Genomic DNA, 5,809 nt, shown 5'->3' with positions numbered 1-5,809 from the left:
GAGAAAGACTTACCGGCTCATATGGGGAGATTTATAACTCAAATTCAGAGCATATGATCTCTTCACACACACGCACACACACACACACACACAGAAGCAGACACACACACACACACAGAAGCAGACACACACACACACACAGAAGCAGACACGCACACACACACAAATACACACACACACACACACACACATGCACACAGAAGCAGGCACACACACACACACGCACACAGAAGCAGACACACACACACACACACACACACAGACACACACACACACAGAAGCAGACACACACACACACACACACACACACACACAGAAGCAGACACACACACACACACACACACACACACACCATACTCAGTCTGTAACCGTGGACGATGGATTCACGGCTCTGCCAGGAAAAGTTTGATTTCATAAAATTGAAAATCGTCACAGTTTGTCAAAATAACTTATAAGTCACTTCGGAGATATTAAACCAATGTTCCAGATAAAACTTTCAAAGTGTCTCCGAGGAGCTTTCAGTTTGTGTTAATTCTAGCGCCCCCTTTGGACAAAAGCGGAAGTGTTTTTACTACGCCAGCTGTTGTTCCTGGGTGAGCGTATGGTATACCCATGACAAAGGCATTAAGAAAAACTATACAAAAATAGCATTCTTTGCACTGATGGTCTCGTTTGCTGTTACATGTAATTTATGATCATCAGAGGAAAAATTAGACTGTTTCAGAAATATTTAAAAGTTCCTTGTGGCACCTTTACGTGATACAAATATATTATTTACTAGTGTTTCGTAATTCTGATAATTTAAAGTTATTATTTATATATTTTTTAAATAATTTTATCACTTTTACTATGACCACCATTTATTATACTTTGATAAAATTGTTATGAGTTGTCATGCATGAAATTGAAGATTTAGAATGCAGTTGATAAAGTCTTATGCACGCATTTTAGACTCTATTTATGCTTCTAGTGTCTCCAAAATCACGAAGAAGTGATAAAAATATACAGAAAAACTCATAAATCAACATTAGAAGTAGTAAAAAATGTAGATATGTTACTAGGAATGGAATGGGTTGAGATTGCAGCGTGATAATTCTCTGATCATAAAACTCTCACAGTTCATAGTGAGTTCATCACGTCTCAGGTGTTCATTCAGACCCATAAAAATGTTTGTCTCACTCGCATAGACGCTGGTATGTAGATCAGAGGAGTGTGTGTGTGTGTCTGTGTGTGTGTGTGTGTGTGTGTCTGTGTGTGTGTGTGTGTGTGTGTGTGCGTGCCTGCCTGCCTGCCTGCCTGCGTGCGTGCCAGCGTGTGTGTGTGTGTGTGTGTGTGTTCAGTTTGTCTTAAAATCACTTGAGAGTGTGATTCTGTGTCTGTCTGTCTGTCTGTCTGTCTGTCTGTCTGTCTGTCTGTCTGTCTGTCTGTCTGTCTGTCTGTAATAAACCTGGACGTTTAAGATACATTATAGGAGCAACAGAGTTACATGTTTAACTTCTAGATATCATCATTAAACTTTGCGTGATATAAGTGCTAAAAAACTAATGTTGAGACAATGTCTGTTAAAGATGGTTGTATAGGAGAAATATACAGACGCAAACAGACAAGGTTTAGTCAAATAAACACCTGAATGTACATTGTGGACCTTTTGATTTATACTAGTATGAAAGAAGACATGTTATGGAAGATAAATAGACTAAAGAAATCTCAAAATTGACTAGTGCTTTAAGAAAAAGAATTTTGCCTAAATAATCAAGTGGCACATTTTCCCAATTACAATTTTTATATGGCGGACGTGTCAGAGAAAACGAAATAGGCATTAACTAACCATTAATAGCATTAACTTAGCATTAAAGTTGGGGTATATGATTTCTGATTGGTCAAAGTTAACATGAGCTTTACACTTTGACCAATCAGAGCGAGGCTCCGATTCTCTGTTCTTATTGGCTGTTGGGACTGTCCATTCACTTTGTTACGACTTTGTTGGTGTAGAGCGTGTCAGGGAGGGACCATAGGGGAGGGACCAAAGAGAACAAGTGGAGCGGTTGAGGTATTTGGATTCGAATCTCTATCCCAACTGCCATTTTCTTCCCAAATCCTCCACCCCAGCTTTAAGTAACAGTTAATTAATATACCCTTATTGCAAAGTCTTACTGATATGTTTATATGGCGAATGTGTCTGAGCAAACGGCACTAGACTGATAAGGCTTTTGAATAAGGCTTTTGTGGCGACTGTGGCTCAGTTGGTAGAGCGGGTTTGCCGATGATCAAAGGGTTGGAGGTTCGATCCCCGCCCTGCCACCTGTGTCATGGTTGTTGTGTCCTTGGGCAAGACACTTCACCCACCTTGCCTCGTGTGAATATTGATAGTTAGCCTGCTGCTATCGGTGTATGAATGTGTGTGTGAATTGGTAACGTGGAAAAGGAAAACAGGTCTCACTTGCAAAAGAGTCTCCGGTCTCAATATAAATAAAAGTAAAAAAAAAGAAGCCTCGGGTTAGAGGAAAATGGTCTGAGATGTAAGTTGCATATTTTGATAAGTGCTGCGGAACATTCCATTCATTCTGAAGCCTAAATACATGGAGACGCCCCTCAAGCCAACTGCAGCTGTGTGTGTGTGTGTGTGTGTGTGTGTGTGTGTGTGTGTGTGTGTGTGTGTGTGTGTGTGTGTGTGTGTGTGTGTGTGTGTGTGTGTGTGTGTGTGTGTGTGTGTGTGTGTGTGTGTGTGTGTGTGTGTGTGTGTGTGTGTGTCGTGCCTCTGTCAAACCTATAACGCTTGAGGAAAGGTCCCAATTCTGTCTGAAAATGTTGAAAGCCACTTATGTGTGTTTATGTCTGATCACCATCACACACACACACACACACACACACACACACACACACACACACACACATACACACACACACACACACACACACACACACACATACACACACACACACACATACACACACACACACACACACACACACACACACACACACACATACACACACACACACACACACACACACACACACACACACACACACACACAGACACACACACACACACGCAGATAGAAGCAACCGACAGTGGACAGAAATACCAAAATACTTTAGAGTGAGATTCAGAAACTACAGCAGTGGAAAAATACAAGTCAAAATGTCCTGGAACAAATCTGGTAACATTTGATATTTAAACTACTTACTTACGCACTATGGCTTTAATTGTGGAGTCGTTGATTCTGGAGAACGCTTGTTTTCAAAATCACTTTTTGTCAAAATCAGTGAATAATCTCCTCATGATCCGCTACCTGTCTGTACTGTGTGTGCGCTGAAAAAAAAGCAAAAAAATGCTGGTCTTAAACCTGCAGTGTGTAGAATTTGGGGTTTTATTTCCTAGCAGATTTTGTAGAAAGTAATTATAATATTCATAAGTACATTTAGTTTAGTGCATAATAGCTGAACATTTTTTTTTTTATAATTATTTTTTCCCTTAGAAAGGGTCTCATATATGTCCATATTTCTGCATATCTTGGACCAAGGCCTAGTGCCGCCATCTTGAAAGTGTCATAGTTGGAATGTCATCAGGTGCATTGTTTAAAATTTAGAATTGTTCTTGTCCTTGAAGGCCACTGTAGCTTCTGTTATTATTGGAAAGGGGTGGGGTTACCCAGGGAGCGTTGCATTCTAGAACTTTGTAGAACTTTCTTGATGATATCATATGACACACTGCACCTTTAATACACAGTTGATATGTAGACAAAGGGGGCCACCATAGCTATAAAACATGTCCGTTTACAGAGCCTAGGCTGTGGAGTAACATTTGTTCAAAACAATTGAATAGGCCAGGACTTTGAAGGGTTTGAGACGCACTTGGGATAAAATGTGAAACATGCAAACTATAGACTCTCCTATTGTTCTGAAATATCCAATACCCACTAAAAACAGGAACAAAATTCCTTCAATCGCCACTACTTACTCTCTGTGTGTGTGTTTGTGTGTGTGTGTGTGTGTGTGTGTGTGTGTGTGTGTGTGTGTGTGTGTGTGTGTGTGTGTGTGTGTGTGTGTGTGTGTGTGTGTGTGTGTGTGTGTGTGTGTGTGTGTGTGTGTGTGTGTGTGTGTGTGTGTGTGTATTCAGCAGTGCTATCCTACAGTTGTGGTTTTGACTGATGTTGAAATAAATTCCAAGTCAAATTTCTTGAGACCAAAATCTTCAAAAAAAAGTCTCATAAGTAAGTCATTAAAAATCGGGTTGAAAAGTCCAACTGACCGACTGACTGACAAGCGTCCCTAGTTCCAAACCACACACACACACACACACACACACACACACACACACACACACACACACACACACACACACACACGTCCCTTATTCCAAAACCACTAAACACAAAATACTAAAACCTCAAAAATAAACACAATTAAAATCATTTGAGTATTTTCCTGTGATTCGAGAATTTTGACCCAAACTCAAACAATATGTGGTGAACTGACCCATAATCAACTCACAGAGGATAAACTGTTTACAGACACTAAGCCCTAAAAGCCTCTACCGGTAGCAGGGCTAGGTCAAAAGTCAAAAGTCAAAATTCCATATTCCTGTGTCAACAAATAATTGAGTCATTAGTCTGGAAAAATAACACCAATGCAAGGGCCTCTGATTCAACGATATTATTAGTATGTCGTGTAGTTCGCTCGTGTCACCATATTTAGATAACTGCGTAGAACTGAGAAAAGAGGCAACGATCAGAAAGTACACTATAAAAAACAGCCATTAAGGTAACCATGAAAACAGCAATATAATGCATTTAAAAAGACTTAGAATATATATATATTTTTTTTAAAGATATTTTTATGCTTTATTGATAGTATAGAGACAGAGTTGAAATGGGGCAGAGAGGGGAGTGACATGCAGAGAACGACCGCGGGTGGGAATCGAACCAGGGTCTGCTGCTGGGCCCGGCCCGGGAGGGGGACGCCTTACCGACTGAGCTAAATGCGCCCCCAACTTGGAATATTTTTTAAGATTTCACAAATAATTTATATAATATAATCCAGACTTCACTTTTCCAACAGGTCTAGTGTGTGTTCTGTTGATTTTTTTAAATGTATTTTTCAATTTGTTTTTTAAAAATCGTTTGAAATAAAGATTTATTTCATTTAGAAATATCCCACCATGGGGGGGGGGGGGGGGGGGGCGCCCTTAGCTCAGTTGGTAGGGCGTCCCCCCCCTCCCTCCCCCCATGGGCCTCGGCCAGCAGCGGACCCGGGTTCGATTCCAGCCCGCGGTCGTTATCTGCATGTCACTCCCCTCTCTGCCCCATTTCAACTCTGTCTCTACACTATCAATAAAAGCATAAAAAATGCCCAAAAAAATATCTTGAAAAAAATTAAAAATATAAATATCCCACCATGTTGATTAAGCCTCCATACTGTACTAAATATCATGTGCTATCTGCCTCCATACAGTGCTATATATCATATGCTATCTCTATTATCTCTTATCTATTATCTCTATTTCTATGTAGCTGTGGAGGAAAACCAGTTTTTCCTGGAAACAGCAGAGTGGAATTCTGTGACTGACTTTAGATTACAGTGAGTGACGGGTAATAAGTAACTGTAAACCTAATAGCACCTCTAGGAAAAACTTCTAGGATTGTGTGTGTGTGTGTGTGTGTGTGTGTGTGTGTGTGTGTGTGTGTGTGTGTGTGTGTGTGTGTGTGTGTGTGTGTGTGTGTGTGTGTGTGTGTGTGTGTGTGTGTGTGTGTGTGTGTGTGTGTGTGTGTGTGTATGTGTGCGCGTGCGCGTGCGTGCGTGTGTG

The sequence above is a fragment of the Ammodytes marinus genome (assembly GCF_949987685.1).
Source record: "Ammodytes marinus genome assembly, chromosome: 24".
NCBI classification, from domain to species: Eukaryota; Metazoa; Chordata; class Actinopteri; order Uranoscopiformes; family Ammodytidae; genus Ammodytes; species Ammodytes marinus.
This window is presented reverse-complemented; position numbering follows the sequence as displayed.